The sequence below is a fragment of the Dipodomys merriami genome, unplaced genomic scaffold, assembly GCF_024711535.1.
Source record: "Dipodomys merriami isolate MVZ:Mamm:240054 unplaced genomic scaffold, mDipMer1.0.p SCAF_174, whole genome shotgun sequence".
Taxonomy (NCBI): Eukaryota; Metazoa; Chordata; class Mammalia; order Rodentia; family Heteromyidae; genus Dipodomys; species Dipodomys merriami.
In genome coordinates, this window is record NW_027203093.1 from 2,446,690 (window position 1) to 2,458,572 (window position 11,883).

The following is an 11,883-nucleotide window of genomic DNA, read 5'->3' on the forward strand; positions in this document are numbered from 1 at the left end:
AGTGCTGTTTCTCAGAGGGATCTCTGGAGTACTTGCAAAATGCTCCTCTAGAAGCTTTGCTTGTGACTCTACCAAGTATAATATTGCCAGCAGTGGATGGTTAAATAAATTGTACATCCATACTGTAGAACACCATGAAGCTAAGAAGAAGAATGTCCTGAAGGAAGTAATGCAAAACAATGACTTCTCAACTCAGTTGAAAAGGGCAAAGTTCAGAATTATTTTTTAAAGGAAAAGTAGAAAAAAAAGAATAAATATACTTGATGCCTATATAGTTACAAAGATCTCTGGAAGACGCTGGTCATAGCTAGTCTTCCAGGGAACCAGGATCCTCGGAAAAGATCAGAAGGAGGGTTCACTGAGAACCACTGCACTTTAGTACCATGCAAATATATCACCTGTTCAAAAATATATAAGCCAAAAACTTTATGAAGCAAAAATAAAGTCAATCTATTGAAACTAAACAAGTTATAATTTAGAAAGCAAGACATAAAAGAGGCCCTAGTTAGTGGAAAACAGCCAACATGGAAGAAATTACAGTCACTTGCACAGCCTATTAACCACTCTTTGCAGACACTCCAAGCCCAAACTCATCTCCACCCCCCCCAAAAGCCATGTGCAAAAGACACACACCAATGGCTCACACATATAATCCTAGCTACTCAAAAGAATGAGAACTGGGCTGGGAAGGTGGCTCAGTGGTAGAGCGCTTGCCTTGCATGCCTGAGGCCCTGGGTTCGATTCCTCAGCACCACATAAGCAAAAAGAAAAAAAGCCGGAAGTGGTGCTGTGGCTCAAGTGGTAGAGCGCTAGCCTTGAGCTGAAGAGCTGAGGGACAGCGCCCAGGCCCAGAGTTCAGGCCCCATGACTGAACCAAAAAAAAAAAAAAAAAAGAATGAGAACTGAGGATTGCAGGTTCAAAGCCAGCTCAGGCCAATGAATCTGCATGACTCTTATTTCCAATTAAACCAGCAAAAAGCTCAAACTGGAGAGGTGGGATGGCTCAAGTGGTACAGTGACAGCAAAGCAAGAGCACAGGGTCCTGAATCCAAGCCCTGGTACCTGCACATACACACACACAAGCCACATGAAGCATAACACTCTGTTCCCCTCCAGGATTTAGCAGAGACAAGGCCATTTGGTGATGAAGGTGCCACATAGAGCACCTTGGGAGGATAGGAAAGGAGCCAGATGGGCTGATGAGAGGGTTCCTACTCAGTCCTAACCCAGGACCAAAGTAGGACAGGAGAAACGTTGAGGAGGTAATGCTGGGTAGAGGCTGGACTGGTTGCTACATGAAAGTATTACTGAGGGCACAGGAGGTTGGGGGACACTCCTGGCTGTGAAGTACAGTCCATGAGGCACTGGGGAGTAGGGGACAGAACACAGGGCTGAGGATCATGTGTTCATCAATATCCCTAGGCTCCATGAGTACCTGTGTGTCCATCCCAATAGAGACAACCAAAAATGTCTAGATATTGCCAAGGAGGAAGGTACCAAATAATTCCTTGGTGAGATCATTGCTCAGTACACATCACCTTGAGCAGCTATGTCAAAAAGGGGATGTAAATTTGGGGGAGGCAAGGCTCAAGGCCAAGACTTCTAGTATATGTTGGTTTCAAAGCGCCAGAGAGAAAGGCCTCTGAAAGAGAAGGAGGTGTGATCCAAAAATCCAAGGAGCTGCCAAAGGCCAGTGATTCATACCTGTAATCATAGGCTGAGATCTGAAGATCATGGTTCAAAGCCAGTCCAGACAGGAAAATTCATGACACATAAGACTCTTCTCTCCAATAATCCACCAGAAAACTGGAAGTAGTGATGTTGTTCAAGTGGTAGAGTGAGTGCTCTTCTTGAGCTGAAGAGCTGAGGGACAGCACCCAGGCAGGCCCAGAGTTCAAGCCCCACGACCAACCAAAAAAAAAAAAAAAAAAAAAAAAAAGAAGAAGAATTCTAGCAGCTTATTTATAAGTAGGGCTGGCTACCCTGTCTCAGGCTGTGGAGAGCTCACATACACCATATGTGTAAGGTCATATGTGCAATGTCATCCCACAAGCTCCTTCATTTTCTGGGGATATGATATTGTCTTCATATATGCTCACCCCTCCAAGGGGGGTATATATATTACTTGTTCTGGCCCAATAAACCACATTTGATAATACACTGAGCATCTGCTGTCCTGTCACAAAAACAGCATGTCTCAAAAAGCAATTGTCCTAGGACCTAAAACAAGATGATAAGCAAATGCACATGAACAGGAAAGCCATAAAAACATGAGGCTAGCCGGGCGCTGGTGGCTCACGCCTGTAATCCTAGCTACTCAGGAGGCTGAGATCTGAGGATCGAGGTTCAAAGCCAGCCCGGGCAGGAAAAACCATGAGACTCCTATCTCCAATAAACCACCAGAAAACTGGAAGTGGCGCTGTAGCTCAAGTGGTAGAGCGCTCGCCTTGAGCTGTAAGAGCTGAGGGACAGCGCCCAGGCCCAGAGTTCAAGCCCCACGACCGACAAAAAAAAAAAAAAAAAAAAAAAAAATGAGGCAATATGTTATCCCAAGTTCCCCAGAGAGGAAGATCTCCTCCTCTCCCGTGCATTCTACTGTCACTGCTGATGGCCCTACTTACACTCCTGCAATAGCTCTTCTTTAACCTGAATTCAAAGATCTTAGCATCGTTACCCCCATTTCCCATTATTCTTCCCCTCCCCCCCCCCCCCCCCCCCCCGCTCGTGGGGCCTGAACTCTGGGCCTGGGTGCTGTCCCTTAGCTCTTCAGCTCAAGGTTAGCACTCTACCACTGGAACCATAGCACCACTTCTGGCTTTTCTGCTTATGGGTGTTGAGGAATCGAACCCAGGGCCTCATGCATGCAAAGCAAGCACTCTACCACTGAGCTACCTTCCCAGCCCCCCCTTACTGGTTTTATTACCTGCAATCATTTCTCTTCCAAATTCCTAGAGCATACCTATTCTGTAAACAGGCCAGAGTAAAGAGTTCAAGCTTTGCTAGCCTTGAGTGAAAGAGTGCAGGGACAGAAGGTCCTCAGTTCATGTCCCATGACCACCACCAACAACAAAAAAAAGTTTAAACTTTGAAAGCCACACAGCCTATCACAACTATTAAATTCCACCAAAGCAATCAAGATAACACAAAACTGAACATGTATAGCTATGTGTCAATAAAGCTTTATTGACAACCAGATGTTCTGCTGGTGGGCTGCAACTTACTGATCCCTAGACTAGAGACCTAGTTTGGGGGAGGGGGGGGAAGGGAGAGAGAGAGAGAGAGAGGTCCCGGACCTTGAACTCAGGATCTAGGGTCCTGTACTGAGCTTTTTTGCTCAAGGCTAGCATTCTACCATTGTGAGCCACAGCTTTACTTCTATCTTTCAGGAGGTTAACTGGAGATGAATCTCAACAGCTGCAGGATGCTGGTGGCTCATGCCTATAATCCTAGGTACTCAGAATGTTGAGATCTAAGACTCTCAGTTCAAAGCTAGCCTGGGCAAGAAAGTCCATGAGACTCTTTTTTTTTTTTTTGGGGGGGGGGGGGAGGGTCCAGTCATGGGGCCTGAACTCTGGGCCTGAGCGCTATCCCTCAGCTCTTCAGCTCAAGGCTAGCGCTCTACCACTTGAGTAACAGCTCCATTTCCGGCTTTTTTTCTTTTTGCTTATGTGGTATTGAGGAATGAACCCAGGGCCTCAGGCATGCAAGGCAAGCGCTCTACCACTGAGCCACCTTCCCAGCCCCTCCATGAGACTCTTATTTCCAAGTAACCACCAGAAAAACCAGAAGTGGCATTGTGACTCAAAGTGGTGGAGCACAAGCCTCGAGCGCAAAAGCTCAGGGAGAGTGCCCAGGCCCTGAGATCAAGCCCCAGGACCCAAAACAAAAAAAATTTTTTAAAAGTCTCAAGGATGGCTTTGAACTTTAATCCTCAGATCTCAGCCTCCTGAGTAGCTGGCAGCTAGCACCCATCAAAGGCCTTACAATATATTTACAATTTTTTTTTTTTTGGTCAGTCGTGGGGCCTGGACACTGTCCCTCAGCTCTTCAGCTCAAAGATAGCACCCTACTACTTGAGCCACAGCACCACTTCTGGCTTTTTTCTGCTTATGTGGTGCTTAGGAATCGAACCCAGGGCCTCATGCATGCATGAGCCCTGTACAACATAGAATATACTCAACTTTAAAAGTAATGAGTAAGCAATACTTGTACAGAGTATTTTTTAAACATTCCTAATACTGACATGTTTTCTCACACAATTCAAAGACTTAGGAGGAAATATGGAAAAGTAAACCAAGAAAAACTCCACCCAGTGGAGTAAACTAGAACATCAAAATTTCAAGATAATGTGTATCAGGATATAATTCCACATCAACAAAATTTATAACTGGCAATAAAATTCACTTGTGTCACTATTTAATTCAAGAGTTGACAACAGGTACAAGTGACACATTCAAATTCAGGAAGACATCCAATAACTGCTGGCCACATGGTTCTCAGGCCTTGAGTTCATCGCTGTCTGGGACAACAGAGTGGGCCAGATGCGGAAGAATATCCCTGCAGGTTGGAAATAGTGGCCTGATGCCCAAGACTTGACAGCAAGGCACAAGGAAAACCTGTCAGATTAAATCTTGGGCAACTCAAAGGCTTACAGAAAAACACAAAGAGGTCCCAGAGTCAATCAACATACAACAAGAAAGGTGGCAATGGGAAAACAGACCAATATCTAGTGGCCAATCTAGCTCAGCTCTGGAAGTAGAGAACTACATACGTTGTTTGAGCAAAAACTTATGGTGTCCGTATGAGACACCTGAGAAGCTAAAAGGGCAGGCAGAGGATCAAGAAACACGTTAAAATAGCTACCACAATTTAGGAACAAAGTTCATGGATTTTTCTCAATAGCACCAAGGAACCAACAAGCTAACTAGAGATTATAATTGCTACACTATTATTTTTTTTTTTTGGCGGGGGGGATCCAGTTATGGGGCCTGAACTCTGGGCCTGGGCGCTGTCCCTCAGCTCTTCAGCGCCACTTCCGGCCTTTTTTCTGCTTATGTAGTGTTGAGGAATCAAACCCAGGGCCTCATGCATGCAAGGCAAGCACTCTGCCACTGAGCCACCGTCCCAGCACCCCCCCCCCCACCTTTTTTGTCAGTTCTGAGGCTTGAACTGGGCGCTATCCCTAAGCTTCTTTTGCTCAGGGCTAGCACTCTACCACTAGAGCCACAGCACCACTTTGGGCTTTTTCTGTTAATGTAGTACTGAGGAATTGAACCCAGGGTTCATGCGTGATAGACAAGCACTCTACCACTGAGCCACCTACCCAGCCCCCTAAAAAAAAGAAAAACTCTTCCAGTTTTTGAGTGGTTAATTGGAGATAGAATGTTTCACAGGGACTTTTTCTGCCCAAGCTGGCTTCGAACAGTGATCTTCAGATCTCAGCCTCCTAAATAGCTAGGGTTACAGTGTGAGCCACCAGCATCCAGCTTTCATGAGACTCTTATTTCCAATTAACCATCAGGAAACCAGAAGTGGGGCTGTGGCAGTGGTAGAGCACTAGCCTTGAGCAAAAAAAACAACCTTAGGGTCAGTGCTCAGGCCCTGAGTTCAAGCCCCACGACCCCCCTCCCCCCCCAAAAAAAGTGCTGGTGCTGGTGACTCATGTCTATAATCCTAGCTACTCTGGAGACTGAGATCTGAGGACTGTGGTTCAAAGCCAGCCTGGGCAAGAAAGTCTGTGAGACTCTTACCTCCAAAAAATAACCAAAAATGAAAGACAAGGAAGATAGACAAGAAGAAAAGGAAAGGGAGGGGGAAGGAAGGAAGGAAGGAAGGAAGGGAGGAAGGGAGGGAGGGAGGGAGATAGGGAGGGAGGGAGGGAGGGAGGCAGCAAGCAAACAAGCAAGCTAGTTGGAAGTAGAGCTGTGGCTCAAATGGTGGAGCACTAGCCTTGAAAGAAAGAAGCTCAAAGACAGTGCCCAGACCCTGACTTCAAGCCCCAGGATTGGCAACGAACAAACAAAACAAAAAAACAGTTCAATATAACAATTTATCTGAATACATGAGACTTGTTTGTTTATAAAGATCTGCTACTCCTAATACAGCCTCAGTTTACTTGTCTACAAAACAAAAACCATGTCTAGCAAGCATAAGGCCCTGTGTTTAAACCCTGGTACTGTTGGTAGTAGTAATATAATAAAATTCATAGACTATTTCCAGGGAGAGCTACAGACCCCATCCCATGAAATACTGCAATGGCAGGTGTAGGAGGACCGGGCGTGTGCATGCACCCTGCAGCACCCAAAGCAACCCAGCCAAACAGCCAAACCTAACCCTACCACAACCAGTCTGACACACAACACAGCCAGACCCAAATTTCAGCAACAAGAGCTACCCCTAACACTCAATGTGCAGGCACGATGGGTTTTTCTTCCACAATTGTTCGTTGACTGAGTCCTCACAACAACCTTCTAAGACCAATATTACTACTGAACCCATTTTACAGCCAAGAAACCAAAGGCATGGAGCCTTTGCTTAAGACCACAACGCCAGTAAAGGAAGAGTCACCCTCACAGGTGGTCAGTCTGGCTCCAGGGCCTGCCTCTGCTCAATCTGCTCAGCATCTCTGCAAGACAGACCAAGGGCTTCCAGCAAGCAGGCTCTCCGCGGAGCACCAGGGCGGTTTCGGGGATGAACTCACGCGCACTCCTTCCCCTCCCCCCAGCCCATTGTAGGAGAAGCCGCGGACGAAACCACCTGCTGTTTTCGGCCAGCGCCGGGGACGCGGGGCCGTGGCCCTCCGAGGCTCCGCGCCGGCTCCGCACCGCTCCGTACCGCCTGCGCAGGGCCGGGCCGAGGCCTCGCGCCGAGGCTCCCGCAGAGGTCACCGAGGCTGGCGCGGAAGGGGGAGGGGGCTCCGCCGCATTTCTGCGCTGACGGCTGCGCGGCGCCCACAGCAGCTGCGGCGAGCCGCGGCCCGGAACACACCCACAGCTGCCGCCGGGCCGGCTGCCCCGCCGAAGACACAGGCGGCCGGGCCGGGCCGGCGCGCCCTGCCGCAGAGCCCGGCCCGCCGCGCCGAGGCGGCGGGACCCGCCCGGAGACGCCCACCCGCCTCCCCGAGCGGGACAAAGCCCGCCGCAGCACCGCGACGCCCGGCCGGCCGGCGCAGGGCGGGGCGGCACGCGTGGGCTCCCCGGCCGGCCGCGGCAGGCGCGCGCCTCACACCTGCGCCCCGGCACGGCGTCACCGCGCTCCGGCCACGGGCCTCACGCACGCCGGCGACCCCCGGGCCGCGCACACTCGATTATCTTTGGACAAGGGCACAGGCGTGCTCACGGCCACCTACAGGCCGGACACACTCGGCATCTCTTTCGGGCCTCGCACACTGACGCCTACCCCCGAGCCGGGCACCCTCCTCGCAGCGCGCGCACCACGGGCCCGGCTCCTCCACAGCCACCGTCGGGCCGGCTCCTCACTCGCGCTCACACCTCGGCGCCGCTCCTCACGCCCCACAAGCCCCACGCCCCACGCCCCACCTCGGCTCCCACACGCCCCACGCCCGGCCCCGGCCCCTCACTCCACACGCCCCACGCCCGGCCCCGGCTCCACACGCCCCAAGCCCGGCCCCGGCTCCACACGCCCCACGCCCGGCCCCTCACTCCACACGCCCCACGCCGGGCCCCTCCACACGCCCCACGCCCGGCCCCGGCCCCTCACTCCACACGCCCCACGCCCGGCCCCTCACTCCACACGCCCCACGCCAGGCACCGCTCCACACGCCCCACGCCCGGCCCCGGCCCCTCACTCCACACGCCCCACGCCCGGCCCCTCACTCCACACGCCCCACGCCCGGCCCCTCACTCCACACGCCCCACGCCCGGCCCCGGCCCCTCACTCCACACGCCCCACGCCCGGCCCCTCACTCCACACGCCCCACGCCAGGCACCGCTCCACACGCCCCACGCCCGGCCCCGGCCCCTCACTCCACACGCCCCACGCCCCACGCAGGCCCCGCTCCACACGCCCCACGCCCGGCCCCGGCCCCTCACTCCACACGCCCCACGCCCGGCCCCGGCCCCTCACTCCACACGCCCCACGCCCGGCCCCGGTCCCTCACTCCACACGCCCCACGCCGGGCACCGCTCCACACGCCCACCTCACACACCCAGCCCGGTCCTCCACGCGCCGGGCTCCGGGCCTGCAAGCCCCACCGCGCCCCCCACGCCCCACGGGTCTCCACGGGCTGGGATTCCGAGCACGGCCAGTCGCGGGGCCTCCGAGCGGACTCGGCCAGGCCTCGGGGCCGCAACGCGGCCTCTCCGCCATCTTCCCAGCCGCGCCGCCCACCGCCCGCACGCTCACCGGCCGGCTTCGCGCGGGCCGCGCCGCCACTGCCCCTCATCCCGGCCCGCGCGCTGCACACAGCTGCCTACGGCTCCCCGACCGCCGGCGCAGCCGCCCCCGCAGCGTGCGGTCCGCGTCCTCCACCGCCGCGGCCGCCGGCCCAGTGCGCCGCGGCCGCGCGTCCCCCGTCACCAAGCGCAACCCCCCGCCTCCGGCTCCGCCCCCGAGCTGCGGCCACCAGGGGGCGCCGCCCGCCCGCCGCAGTGCGCTGTCGCCGGCGCGCGGCATGCCGGGAGCAGCGGCGGGCCCCGCCCCTGGCCCCGCCTCCGCCCCTGCTCCAGTGCATGCATCTGCCCTGCAGCACGCCCCTGCTCCAGGGCTCCTCGCTGCCCCGTGCACGCCCTTGTCCGGCTGCAGGCCCCTGCCCAGTGCACACCCCTGCCCCAGTGCTCCCCCTGCCCCAGGGCACCCCCTGCCGCAGTGCACACCCCTGCCCCAGTGCTCCCCCTGCCCCAGGGCACCCCCTGCCGCAGTGCACACCCCTGCCCCAGTGCTCCCCCTGCCCCAGGGCACCCCCTGCCGCAGTGCATACCCCTGCCGCAGTGCACACCCCTGCCCCAGTGCTCCCCCTGCCCCAGGGCACCCCCTGCCGCAGTGCACACCCCTGCTGCAGTGCACACCCCTGCCCCAGTGCTACCCCTGCCGCAGGGCACCCCCTGCCGCAGTGCACACCCCTGCCGCAGTGCACACCCCTGCCCCAGTGCTACCCCTGCCCCAGGGCACCCCCTGCCCCAGTGCACCCCCTGCCGCAGTGCACACCCCTGCCGCAGTGCACACCCCTGCCGCAGGGCACCCCCTGCCGCAGGGCACACCCCTGCTGCAGTGCACCCCCTGCCCCAGTGCACCCCCTGCCCCAGTGCACACCCCTGCCCCAGTGCACACCCCTGCCAGGCTACACACATCTCCCCAGCCTGCCTCTAACATTCTTCCTCTTCCCTACACACAGTGGTAACTTCAGATGGTCTCCGTGTGGACTGGGTGTAATTTTTACCTGCTCAAACCATAAGGGACTTTTTGCACCTGAGATTTCTGTCTTCTTGTCCCTGGAAAGGTAGTGGTGCTCTAAGTCTCCTATGTCCTAAATGTCTATATATTTCTTATTTTATCATTTTCTTCTTATCTATGATCTTTTATCTGAGCAGCTTAGTCAGCTACAACACTCCTCTTGCTATCTTCATTTCTATTAGTGGTATTAGCATTTCTAGCGAAATGAAGACTAATCGGCCCTAAATACTCCCACAATAGCACAGCAGTCTATCTGTGGCCAGGCTGGGCTTGAATTCTGCAGTTCACCCCACCAGTACCTGCTCTAGCCCCTGTGGGTGCTCATATTCTGAATTCTCATGCTCGTGGACAAGCTCTCATTTCCTGTGTGTCTCCAGCTCTCTGCAATGTGCCTACCTGAGGAAAGCAAAACCAGGTAAGCCCTACAGTCCTTTTCTTGGCTGCTGGAGAAACATGGCCACCATGGTTAACTGCTCTACAGTCCTTTTCTTGGCTGCTGGAGAAACATGGCCACCATGGTGAACTGTATTCCCTTCAATCTTTGAACACAACTTTAAATGAGCACTTCACACTTCCAAGCTAACTTGGGAGTTTCTGTCCAAATCTGGCCCCTTAGTTAGGCCTTCACAGAAGACTGAAGCTCCTATTTCTTTTTTTTTTTTTTTTTTTTTTTTGTCGGTCGTGGGGCTTGAACTCTGGGCCTGGGCGCTGTCCTTCAGCTCTTCAGCTCAAGGCGAGCGCTCTACCAGTTGAGCTACAGCGCCACTTCCGGTTTTCTGGTGGTTTTATTGGAGATAGGAGTCTCATGGTCTCTCCTGCCCGGGCTGGCTTTGAACCACGATCCTCAGATCTCAGCCTCCTGAGAAGCTAGGATTACAGGCGTGAGCCACCAGCGCCCGGCTTGAAGATCCTATTTCTAAAGCTCATGAATGCCCCATTCTTCCTTCTCTACCCCTAATCATGCCTCCCAAATTTCTTTCTTTTTGCCAGTCATGGTGCTTAAACAGGGCCAGGGCACTGTCCCCGAGTTTCTTTTGCTCAAGATTAGCAGTCTAGGGCTGGGAAGGTGGCTCAGTGGTAGAGCACTTGCCTTGCATGCTTGAGGCCCTGGGTTCGATTCCTGAGCACCACATAACCAAAAAAAAAAAGCCGGAAGTGGTGCTGTGACTCAAGAGGTAGAGCACTAGCCTTGAGCTGAAGAGCTGAGGGACAGCGCCCAGGCCCAGAGTTCAGGCCCCACGACCGGACCAAAAAAAAAAAAAAAAAAAAAATTAGCAGTCTACCACTTGAGCCACAGCACCACCAGGGCTTCATGTATACTAGGCAAGCACTCTACCACTAAGCCATTCCTGGCCCCACCCACCTTTCTTGAAAGCTCCCAGGCCATGTCTCCATGCTCTTATCAGTGACCAGCTTGCCAGATGCTGGTGGCTCATGCCTGTAATCCTAGCTACCAGGAAGCTGAGGTCTGAAGATTGAGGTTCAAAGCCAGTCTGGCCAGGAATGTCTGTGACACTCTTATCTCCAATTTAACTACCAGAAAACCGGAGGTGGCGCTGTGGCTCAAGCGGTAGAGCACCTGTCTTGAGCTGAAGACCTGAAGAGCTGAAGGACAGCGCCCTGGCCCAGAGTTCAAGATCCACAACTAACAGAAAAAAAAAAAAAAAGACCAGGGCTCCTGGGGAGACCAGATCGACTCTTGATTCTTGCACCATCATTTTGATGATTTTGTAATGACTATTCTACTGAGTAGTTTCCAAGAGCATACAAACACACTCATTTGTTTTTCCTTACAAAAATAAAAGGCCAGGGGCTGTGAATGTGGCTTAGTGGTAGAGCGCTTGCCTAGCACGCATGAAGCCCTGGATTCCATTCCTCAGTACTACATACACAGAAAAAGCCAGATGTGGCACTGTGGCTCAAGTGGTAGAGTGCTAGCCTTGAGCAAAAGAAGCTCAAGGACAATGCCCAGGCCCTGAGTTCAAGCCCCAGCACTGGCAAAGAAAAAAATAGTTACCATGTCCTGGAACCACAGCTGCCTGATGCTCATTAAGACTCACCTCACCTGCACCTGCACCTGCACCAAGACCCTAGGAAAGGGCTCATTGTGCAAACCCTGGGCCTCCAGGCAGGTGCTGGGAGAAAAAGGGCTGTGGATGTAGGTGTTCAGAGAAGATGACTATAGAAATAGTGCCTTCAGCTGGGCGCCGGTGGCTCACGCCTGTAATCCTAGCTACTCAGGAGGCTGAGATCTGAGGATCATGGTTCAAGCCTGCCTGGGCAGGAAAGTGCATGAAACTCTTATCTCCAATATAAACCACCAGAATACCAGAAGTAGTGCTGTGGTTCTGTGGTAGAGTGCTAGCCTTGAGCTGAAGAGCCTAAGGACAGCTCCCAGGCCCAGAGTTGAAGCCCCATGATTGACTAAAGAGAACAAAGAAAGAGCAAGTAAGAGCCACCTGCCCAAAGGTT

At 53.8% G+C, this 11,883-nt stretch overlaps 1 protein-coding gene across 3 annotated transcripts in view; it reads right to left on the minus strand.

The window, feature by feature from the left end:
- LOC138829641 (rho GTPase-activating protein 39) overlaps positions 1–8,498 on the minus strand; it is an 85,086-nt gene extending 76,588 nt beyond the window's left edge. Inside the window, exon 1 of one of the 3 annotated variants that reach the window (XM_070026081.1) lies at positions 8,365–8,498. The gene's annotated coding sequence lies outside the window, so the exon portion shown is untranslated. Of the gene's footprint in view, positions 1–1,704; positions 1,830–8,364 lie in introns of those variants that run through there. The other 2 variants (XM_070026079.1, XM_070026080.1) reach the window with 2 other exon arrangements.
- Positions 8,499–11,883: the final 3,385 nt, after the last annotated feature.